Source organism: Thermobia domestica, chromosome 4 (genome assembly GCF_964235325.1).
Source record: "Thermobia domestica chromosome 4, izTheDome1.hap1.1, whole genome shotgun sequence".
In the NCBI taxonomy this organism is placed as follows: domain Eukaryota; kingdom Metazoa; phylum Arthropoda; class Insecta; order Zygentoma; family Lepismatidae; genus Thermobia; species Thermobia domestica.
The window spans coordinates 87400489-87412574 of NC_137457.1; the positions used below are offsets into that span (position 1 = coordinate 87400489).

Below are 12086 nucleotides of genomic sequence, written 5' to 3' on the forward strand. Positions count from 1 at the left end.
TAATTTCCGGCGCACTGTCTAAAACCGTCCCCTTTGTAGCAACTACAGCTAAGTCTGCCCTTTTCTGTTCAACCTCATGAGACTTTACATAATTCAATTCCTCCAATAAATATGACTGTATTTATAAAGCATACGCTTCTAGCTGTTTCAGTCCCGAAAATTCTTTTTCGTGTAAATAGACCTTATACTTTGGGTGTACCTTGGTCAAAATTTTCTTTACTTGTTCTACTTCTCGTGGAGGGTCAGGCAATCTCTTAAACAAAAGTGACATCTCCCTAACAAAACGCGCAAGAGGTTCACTTGGTTTCTGAATCCTACTCACTAATTGCGATTCAATCTCTTCCTTATAATTAAAACTAAAATATTCTTTAAGGAAGCTGTCTTTGAATTCCGCAAAATTTGCGAATGGCTTCTTGAACTGGAACCATTCCTTACTTTCTCGCTCTAAGACTTTTGGCACGACTCTTTCTAGAATAATCTCTAACGAGACTTGTTTATGCGCCGCAAAGTCTTCTAAACTAGACAAAAACTCAAATGGATCTTGCGACGGATCCCCAGAAAAATGAGAAAGCTGTAATTTCACCTCCTCAAAATCTTGTCTACACGAGCAACTAGCATTTTCACTTCTTCGTGTATTTTGTGAGTCTTTCAAATTCCTAATAAAATCTAATAGAGACTCAGCGCTCAACTGTTCGGTTCCTTCCATTCCCAGAGCTTGTCTCAAAGCTTCTAATTCTATAGAATTGGACTCCATGTTTCTCAGTATCTTCCCTGATCTTAAACGCATATACTACTTAAAAGAAAAGTCTAATATCCTGGACAGCAGCCCCCAAAATTATGCGATGCGCCCTATATAACACGTATATAATATAGTATGTTCCTTCTACTATCTTATACTACGCTTCAAAACCTGAAAATTAATTCCCGGGACACACACATAATATAAATAAATTTGCTTACTAATCGTCTAGGTAACTAGTAAACAATAAACTTAATATCAATACCCAAGGTTCAGGGAATTTTATATCAATCAGACTTTTCCAAGTAGACTAGTTTATTCAGAATTTTTAAAAACAAAAACAAAGAAATGTTCTCTGAGATTAATATCCCTTAATGAAAATGATTTCTCTAATCAAAAAAAAAATTCGTTCAGGTACACCTCTAGACCCAGAGGTCCCCACCTATTTAAAACCATAAATAACAGTTCGCTCCAAACATGAAGCTTCCTTAAAATTTGTCTAAAATTCCTTAAGAGAGGTTCTGAACATGCGTCCTCGTACAAGCCATCATGAACCTCACATACTCTAAAGACAGACCCAACATTCTGAGAACTGTCTGGCCTAAGTCCCTAATTCAGGAATCGCCCTTTATTGGACAACCCTTAAGGAAATCAGCTAGCTAACAGACTTTAAAAGGTAAAGGGAAATGGAAAATTCCTTCATTTAGGAATAAAGAAAAGTCGCGAAGCAAAAAGAGACCCAAGGAGCACGAAAGCTCCTCCCGCTAAAAATTCCGTCTCGATTCTCTCAAAAGAATCCAAAATCTGCCCCCTCGCTGCCATTCCCTTCTTACTTATATACGATTTAACAGCTTTCCCCCTCTCCGCTACGACGAGTAGAAACTGTCACTGAGCTTAACAGTGTTTCCAAATGAGCTAGCTAGCTACTAAACTTTTGCCTTACTTGGAATTATTATTATTATTTTTTTTTTAACTGAAAAGAATAACTTTTTAAAGATTAACATATACATATATATACATTCATTTAACAATACATAAATGCACACATGAATATATAAATTTATATAAAGATTAATAGACAAAATACCAATCTATAATAATTTTACCAGCGCTGGTTTTTAACCTAATTATATATGTATTAATAAATAAGAAATAATATGAATATTAGATTTCCTTTAAATATATGCATATATGTACAAAACTAGCAATGGGCCTGAAAGTGCTCATTGCAAAACATAAAGTCGCGCATTGTGTGACGTCGAAGTTGTACACTTCAAGCGGTTCATTCAAGTTATAAATCCTTACTCTTAATGAAATATAATAGCGCTTTTTCTTTCTAAATACTGAAAAACATACCATTAAGTGAATTTGTGAATATAGATATTCATTAAAAGTCACTACTTTGTGTAATGTCACACGATTTTGCTTCAAGGCAAATGGAAACTATGATAATCAAACAGATCAAACCAGAAACCCCTTGCTCTAGAAATGAGAGTTCTTCCAGTGGGCCACGGATGATGATAAAGAAATCATCGAAACGTATAGGAATAAATTAATATAACGATTGCTTAAGTAACGTGGGAAGGTTTATCAGATTATTAAATTTGAATTCTATCAACTCATTTAGTCTGCGCAGGTGCTACTGTATAGTTTTACTTCTGCTGTTCGTTGTATCAATTCCAGTGCTTTTATAGTGACTGTTGCCGTACTGTGAACTTTAACTATAATGCACTGCATTGCTATTATGTAACACATTTAAGAAACAGATTGACGACACATACCACCATAGATCGTTGCCATTTTAGATACAATCTGCCTATATGCAATATTGGTGGCGTTGTAGTCTGAGAGCTGCTGCACAAGATTGCATTTAAAATGCTATGATTAAATTAGTCTAATACTTGTGCATAGTTGTGTGTGTGTCAACATCCTTCAGTGAGATATGTTACATAATAACAATTAAATGCAATATAATCCCTTGAATAAATATGGAATTAAGAAACAAAAGAATTACACATAAGAATAAATGCAAAGGTAATAAATACCTGTGACAATATTTTACGTACAAAAATACATGTATTATATATGAATATTTTTAACCAAGATTATTCCGTTTACTTGTACAATATACCGCTGTCGTTAGAACGGATTTTTCTGTGTATAATTTGGATTTTAAATACAAATATCAAAGTTATTCTTCACCTCTATCGATCAACATTATAAATTTGAAACAAGGCTTCTTTGAATTTCAGTTACATTTCACAAAATATGTTTTCCGGTAAAAGAATCCAAAACAAAATGTTACTGGTGAGGTCACGTACAAAATAGAATTGCAGAAGTTACAATTATTATTGGAAAATAATGCTGTCACCCATTTGGATCATTTTAGAAACACATACTTTGTAATATATTGAAACTTCAATTCGTATCGATAGTTTGAAATGTTGTATGAGTTGTATATGTTCACTATTGTTCCTCAAGTGGATTTGTATACAATCAAAAGTGGTTTCGTCAAGTTTAACAAAAACTAGAAAATAAGTCTCATGAAAACAAGCTTTATTTGTAAAAAAATACATCATGATCATTTAGGCTATTGCAATGTTCTGTCCAAACACCTTGATAAAAATTCAGCGTAGTATAACAACAAAAGCAACTACTGTTATATGTAATAAACAGAAAAAAAAGCTTGGTAAGGTGAGTGTAAAGGGGCGACGAATTCCACTTCGCTCCTAGCGCTAAAATCTGTAGCTTCGGCTCTGACGTATACTTCGCAATTGTATGGTGCTCATCACACAAGAACCTCATCGACTCAAATCATCTGACTCTCTTTTAGGTATGCTGGTCGCAGAACTAATTGGCATGAAGATAGTTCTGAAAAAGCTGGAACTCCGTTGAATAAAATACTGTAATCCGCCAGTGAATGCGTTGTTAAATGGTATGGAACAAAGATCCATGAATATTTAATCTTGGGATAAGAAATAAATGATCCTTTAACTGTTTCTGTCACTCATCCGTTTTTTAAAAACTTAGATGGGTTCCAAAGGAAAACAGATCATCTGCGAAAGATGCATTTATTGAGGAGATTTGCCACGAACACTCAATTGAAAAGATTGTACCATCATATGAGAAAGCAGATGATCTTAAAGATGAAAAATATTATTTGTTCGTATCGAACATGAGCGATCACAAGGAATTGTGACTTATCCAATGCTGATCAGTTGCAATGTCTCCAGTATCTTGAGGATTCAGATACTTCACTGTGTGTACTGGAGAAGTATTATTTAAAAAGCTCAATATGAATGTGACAAATTCCGCAGTGTTGAATGTCTTTTCTCATAGGGAGAATTATTATGAGACCCACAGATTGAGTATGAGTGAGAATAAATCGACAAACAATATTTGCTGAAAGCGACTATGAATATAATTAAATGGAAAATTGTGTTTGATGTAGGCCTAATGGAAGATTTTGGTGTTAGACCAAAGATAATGATTGTTTGATTTCCAAACTATTATATGGTCCATACTTAATACAAATATTTTGCAGACTATATATAACATTAGTGATACCACAAGACGGAGTTACTTTGCACAAAATTTGAAATGAGTTTCTGCCGTAATCCCACGAACAGTAGAGAGGAGATTTGAACAGTTCAGAATATTTAACCGAATTTTTCATATATTGCTGACGGTTAATATGAGTTCTAATTGCAGGGAAGGTCCGATGTTGTAAAGGTATGGAAACCAGTCACTGTAAAGGCCGCTGAAATTTGAGAGATATCCCGAACTAGAATTTCCTTTAAGTTTAAATCAGTTTCGTAGAATGCTACTGTATATAAAGGGACTTTGATGCAATACTTGAAATTGAAATGTGAAGCGTTTTAACGTCATAAAAAGGTATAACTTGGAAAAGGCGGTTTGAGCCTCTAGTCGTGGTTGCTTTGTACCCATCCAAAATATAGATTAGATAGGAAATTATTATTACTGTAACCTCATGCATTCTAAATTTAATTTGATTTCATATTTAAGTAGATGCCGGAATGAAAATAAATCGACACAGCGTAACACCACCTTCTAACACGAAGACCAATTTGAACCTCAAATATTTGTTTCACGCCAGAATGTGATGTATATCTTGGCGCCTTTTTCAACAATCTGTCTGTCGTCCAAACAAAAGGGAGCCGACGAACGATCGCAAGTCGATTACGACTTTCTCCGTCAAAAACGCCTAGGTTTTAATGTATGCAGTGTGGAACGACAATAAATCTTTCTAACCCAAAGGGAGGGGGTACGTTTCTTGGGGGCCTGAGGTAGAGAAAATGATGTTCCGGGGATATAGCCTAGTAGCAATTCTTGGATTAAGATAAAAATTCAGAATTATGCACTCCAAACACGGAAAACATATTAAATACTAAAAATACGATTTTTCTCTTAATTATGGAAACAGCACCCCGCCAAAAAGAAAAAAAGTTCTTACGTGCTGGAACTTTCTCGATGATATATTCGTAATAAGCTTCTCGAAATCTATCCGGTACACCCTTTCACCCTCGTAAAAATTCAGAATTGTGCACTCCAAACAAGGAAAACACATATTAAATACGAAAAAAAATTTTTACTTTCAATTGTGGAAACTACATTCCGCCAATAAAAATCCTTACGTGTTGGAACTTTCTGGATAAGATATTCGTAATCAGCGTTTCGAAATCTGTCCGGTACTCCCTTTCACCCTCGTGGGAGGATTTTCATGCTGACCAGTATAATCGCTTTGAAAATATTCTCTTGTCCTACCTTCGCATTGGAATCCCATAATATAATTTTTATATCTTATCACATCTGTTTCGCTTCTTCGTAAAAACTGCGTTTTATATTGTCATTCTTATCTTCTGTTGGAATTGTATATTTAAAACAATAATATAACACCACCGACCCTTAAGAGTAATAAAAGAAAATCTGTCAGTAACAAATTCAACTCACTTAATTGCTTATATTATCCGTTTGTGAAAAAAAAAACTGTTTCTAAATGGTCATTTTAATTTCCTTCCCGTACGTAATTTCGAAAGCAAATTTTATAGGTTCGGAGTTTAAATCTTCTATATTCCGCTTTTTATGTAAATTACTAACTTTCAATCAAGCGATCACATCATCATCCCAAGGTACTAGAACTACATTGGGTTAATAATTATTTTCTACCTTTCACATTCAATTTAAGACAATTCAAATTATGATTATTTTTTGAATGCAAGCTATTCATGAGGTTGTACGTTTATTTATTTACGTGTGTTTATCAAATGCAGCTGAAAGATCATTCAGAATTGATATATAAAGGAACCTATAAAGTTCTGTCTCTTTTTGTGGAGGCCTTTGTTCAATTGGCCATTACATCATGAGTTGAATGCAAATGGAGATAAGGCGAAGGTCAGTTGTCTCTGTTGCTATATATAACATACTTCCTGGTTGTGGAAGCTCAGTTACACCGTGAACTTGCGTAAGGACAGAGTGAACAAGGAACCTCCATACAGTGTCAAAAGGCATGTATGCTGTACGAGTTCAAACTGAGATCAAACCCGCCTGCCCAAGGGCGGAAAATGTGCAGGCTTTTTTTGTGATGGTGCCGTGACAGTGCAGTGGTGGTTTAGCAAATCTACGGACGGTGACTAAATATTGGAAGACGCACCACCTGCCAAAAATACCATTTCATGTAGGGAATGAAAATCTTCAGGCAGCACTTGAGACGAACAGTGGCCAGACATGTGAGGAACTTTGACAAAAATTTAGTGTAATTATTGTCATTTCACTTCTAAAATTTAAAATTTGAACGTGCTCTAAGAATTTCATTTTAATCGTATAGTAATCACTAGCAAATTGCGATGAAAATAATACCCACAATTTACAATTAAAATGACGGATAGCATATATATTACGATAAGTTATTTCTATCTGCAAGTTGATTTTCATATAACCATTATTATCCGAGTTACGGAGTATTAGATAGTAAATATTTAAGACATTATGATAACCATCATCCTTAGGAACCCATAAATAATAACAATTATGTCACAATGACTTAACTAGGCCCAGCAGGGCCCAAAGTAGACGGTGACCAGAAATTCAGATCATTAAAATGCATATCATATAATTATGATTTATATTTATTCCGAATTCACCCGATGAGGACCTGGACAATAATACCGGCTGACCCAGCCAGTATCTGTTATGTACGTGTACATATTATATGTTCCTAAATTTTGTACTTACGCCTATCTTAAAAATGTTATTCAATTTGGGTAGTAGACGGTAATTAAAATAAAAAATACTGCCAACGATTTTGAACCAAAATAGTGAACAACACGATCACTATTGGAATTTCTAACAAACTTTGTATATGTATCACAAATATAGATTTCCATGTAATCTGAAAGCTTTGTTGTCGTAGAAGAATTAGTCTGGTAGAAAAATTATGAAAACTAATACCATTTTCAATTTTTTAACAATTGTCATTTAGTTTCGAAGTGGTACTAGTGACACCACATTCATTCAAAAAGAAATTTCGTTAACCTGGTTATCGAGTAACTTTCAATAAGATATGTTGAGATGCAAAGATGCTACTTGAAGAAAAAGGGACATATGTGTTAGTAAATCTCTGAAAGTTTTAAAGCCGTAACTTTATTCCCAGAAGCTAAAATTAAGAAAGACATAGGAAGAAAAGTCTATTCTGATCCATCTATCTGATCTGACATATCAAAATTGTTTCAAAACCACCAGAAAGAATCATGTAGGACAAATAACAAACATAGAGTCGTGGCCAGTGAAATAATAAACTTCTTTCCCTATCTTCTCCCAGAAATTATCAAATATTTATTTATGAAGCAAAAACAAACTTTTAGGTTTGGTTCATTGCAATTCAAAGAAAGATTTGGAACGCAACTCAAGACAGTTGTCCAGACGTCTACTCGATTTTTAAACCGTCACTCCTACTCCCAAGCTCAGAAGCATTACAAAGCATTATATGTGAACGAGAGAGATATTAGTGTTCAAATAGTTTGCGATTTTGCCTCACTTTGGTCCCCATGTAGTCAGCAAACCAAAACGAAATATACAAGCAAAGTATACAAACTTTGTGACTCTTGTTCCAAGGTGGTAAGCGCCTGAACATTAACCATAATATAGGACTTCAATATGCTATTCTTTGACCAGCGGCGAGCCTTAAATATCTAAGTAATTAATAGACTATTGACAATTTCAGTATATAAAATACAGGGCATGGCGTTGTACCTTTGAAACAATGTACCTTTGAACTCGTGTGCTTTTATCGAATTCAGAGGTTGCTAGGTGCAGTGATTAACATTCATTTGAAAAATTAAATGAAAAAAACTACAAACGCGTTTGGCTGTTGTTTACTGAGTGTTGTGTCGAGTAATGTTCCTTTTAATTTTTTTTACCTCCAAAAAAGAAAATTTTTTGTAGTTACCCTTTGAGTTTTGTGCTCTTCGGTTTTCGCAACTTGTGATATTTATTTGTCCAAATTTGGGGTAAAATCATTGATGAATACAGTAATATTTTAGTTTTAACTTCTGTTCAATATTTAAGCTAGTGGAGAACTTTTTTTTCCATAATGGTGACCCTCTTGTACCTATTAACATTAATGCATTGTGTACCTTTGAATGATAAATAATACTGTTAAACTTAGACAATGTAAGCAGTTAAAACAATTGATATATTTTATATAGGTTAGGTTAAGATATAAAGTTATTAATTATAGTTTTAAGTAGTTTCTATACATTCGCTCATTATATAACATAATCTTAAGAGTTGTATATGCTCAACTTTATTGTTTACAAGTTTTTGTTAGAACTTCTCTACAATTTTTAATTTAATTAATACAATTTTAATTCTGGGGAGCTTTTTATAGCTAAACCTTTTATTGCAATTAATAACTGTTAATATTTGTGGCTTCTTTTTATATTATTGCCGCAGAAACATTGTAATTATCACTGCTCAAAGGTAAAAGAGGGTCTGTTCAATGGTGCACGGCCATAATGTACCTGTGAATCAAACGGATTTGTTCTTATTTTATCTTATAAATGCTATTGTAATTATGTAATACGTTTAAAAATCATCCTATCGGATAGAAAAGAGATGACACATCAAACGTATGACAAAAATTGGGGAAAACGTGCTGAATATTAACACCAAAATTTCGAAGACTCTAAAAGTGTTCACTGGTACAACGCTTTCTCCTATTACTTTTTTAACCAATCATCAAAAGAGGATAATTTTCTATAATATACACACAGGGAGAAAAACATGGAGGATTAACATTTGGCGTCTGGGATACGGATGACAAATGTAGGTGGACGCCACATTTAATGAAATATTTATATTTTATAGACGCACACTTGTACGCAAACAACATAGACACACGACACACACACACACACGCAAGCATATACACACACGTTATAGTCAAATAATGGTGTGTGTCTGTTAGCAATAAACTAATTCCTATTGTTATACAAACATTTATTTACATCAAATGAACCTCATTGGGACGTCAGTTTATATTAGACACTATTACGAGTGTGGAAGTTCATAAGTGCAGATTATTTAAAGTGCTTTTGCTGACAGAATTAGAATAACATCCAAAGTAATAGCATAGCACTTCGAGTCATCATCAACATCATTGTCATCATAGCTGAATTGACGTTATTAGCAGAAGAGTTCCTGAAACTGACAAGCTTCCTTGTTCCACGCTCGACTTCACTTAAAATTTTTTACTTTGGAATCGTCTTTAAATTTTAGCCTTCTTCGCATCCTCTTTCTTCTTTCCGCCACTAAGTCCCTAGCCCGTCTTCATGATATAGTTACTACCTAGTCAATATCCCAATTCGATTATCTTCCTCTTCTCAATAATATCTAAAATTGCCTTTTCTCCCCAACAATTTCTTATATTCTCTCATACGCCCACCTCTCCCGCCGTTCCTAAATTTCCAATGGTTTTTCGTCAGTGTCCATATTTATGTATCATATAGTTTAATTGTCCGCACGAAGAAATATATGAATATTTTCTTATCTTTTCAAAGCGCCAAAAAAATTGAATTTTCTTCCTCGGGAAGATTTTTTTTCGTGATTCTCATTATTGCATTGTTTAACGATTGCGCTTCATACATTAACAATGCTACCAATGTAATGAACACTAGTCACCTGTTCTACATTCTCCCATCCTACTTCTATTTTAAGACTGTCTGCTTCGTTTCAATTACCATAACTTTTGTCTTTGTAAAATTTATTTTAATCTTTTATTTTAAAAATCTCTTCCAGAAATTTTCCTACATATTATTGATCTGTTTTCAGATTTAACTATAATCGCCATGTCTTCTGGAAACCGCGTACATTTAAACATTCTAATTCTTCGTTATATAGTTTGGCAACATATTGAATTCTAAATACTCGACAATAGATGTCATACCTATAGAATAAGAAAGTTAATAATTGTAATTTTACGTATTTGTGAAACATAATACTAGGCTCTGGTAGAAACAGTCGTTTTTCTCGTCTTTTGTTTATAAAACATATACATGTGCTCATGATTATGCAAGAAATAAACATTTTAGCGAAATGTAAATTCGTATTGGGGTATATTCTATGATAATATCAGCTTGTGTACATTTGACAGTACGTAATACGCTCATTGATAAAATTTTCTGAAATAAATGGTATCATGCTCATGAGCTAAGTTTAAGTTCACTGATGAAACTAAAAGTTGTATTAAATCTGGAATATTAATTACCACTATCAAAGTCGTACAGTGAAAGATTCTAATTGTGAATAACTAGTAATGAGATGAAATAATAAGATGACTAAAAACGTTATTGCTCATTTTGTTTCATCTTTCGTCTTATTTTTATTTGTTGCAATAAATATCTATAAATGTATGTTGCCATATGTTAGGATTTGTTCATTCTATGAGTGATGTCTTTTATACCTGCTAGCATATTGTAATCAGCGCTGAACTTTGCTTCTTCGTAAACAATCCATATCATTTTTCTCGTCATTAACTACATTAAATTTAAATAAATTCCTTTTCTGTTTCTGTGTCTTTGGAACCTGAGAGTACTACAATTAAATGAAAGTAATTCAAGTAATGAATTGCAAGAGTATAATTCATTTTGTTAAATAAACGAAGTACATTCAACAGATCTTAACAAGAACAGTTTTTCTTTTTTTTCTTGATTCAATTATGGATAGAAAGCAACAAATTAACGATGTTAAACCACTGAGAATCTCGGGGAATTCACTAACGGAATTAGAATGAAATTAAAGTAATATCTTAGTTGTAGCAGAATACAAATAATAAACTGTTTAATGCTTGATTTGATACACATGAGAAAGAAAATGTGATTCTCATATGACGAGAAGTAGGAAATTGATCCGAGGAAGTTGGACTCAATTACTGACGTCATAATTATATTTATTATTTTCATGTTCCCTGGTTTACTGTAGTGAATTACTAATATAGTTAAACATGTAACATATTTATGAGTTACTTTAAAGTAATATTACTACTCTTGCTCGATTACATTATAATACGAGTAGTAATGTGAGTTATGTGTTAGTACTTATAAGAGTAAGAAAAATCCACATTGTTATAGTTCTGTAAAATAAATTGACTTCAACCTCCTGGCGTTTCATTAACTTTTTTGTTCACTGGAGAAAAAGAACAAATAATGAATTTTAATTGTAATTATCAAAATATCTCAGCCTATAATTGTGATAATAGTCTTAATAACCTTAATTGTGAAAAATGAGAAAATTAGTAATACATAAAAACTCATATATTGTTAACCCTCTTTATATAAATTTTCTCATCTGAAAGTAATTTATGAATATATGGAAACGAAAAAAAAAAACATCATCACTGCACATCCAACAATGAAACCTTTTGCACTTGCTAATCTACGGTAATAACAACGCTGAATTTTCTTACAGAAAAAAGCAATAGCATTTTATCTATGTCATACTTATATGTCTGTCATCTTTCTATGTCATAGTTATATCTAATTTTAAATAAATTCATTATCTTTTTGTAGACAGTTCCCAAGGTAAGTTCTGTATTTGAAGAAAGAGAACTGATAAGTTAACGAAATTCTTCTGATGTGATAACAATAATAATGATATTTAAAATTAATTATATGCTTTATTTTAATAGAACGTGTCTAATTTTCCTACTTTTGTGTTAGGAATTAACAAAAAAATCAAACCTTGTAGAGTATTGAATTTATATTTGACAGCCGATAGTAAAGAATTTTATAATTACGAAAAATACTAATTTACTATTTTCATTCAATATTTG

General features: G+C 32.8%; 1 long non-coding RNA gene across 1 annotated transcript in view; it reads left to right on the forward strand.

Annotated features, from left to right (window-relative positions):
• The window catches only part of LOC145683331 (uncharacterized), a 222404-nt gene extending 210569 nt beyond the window's left edge, over positions 1-11835 (forward strand). The window contains exon 3 of the long non-coding RNA XR_014131047.1: positions 11824-11835. This is a non-coding gene — a long non-coding RNA (uncharacterized LOC145683331). The remainder of the gene's footprint in view (positions 1-11823) is intronic.
• Positions 11836-12086: the final 251 nt, after the last annotated feature.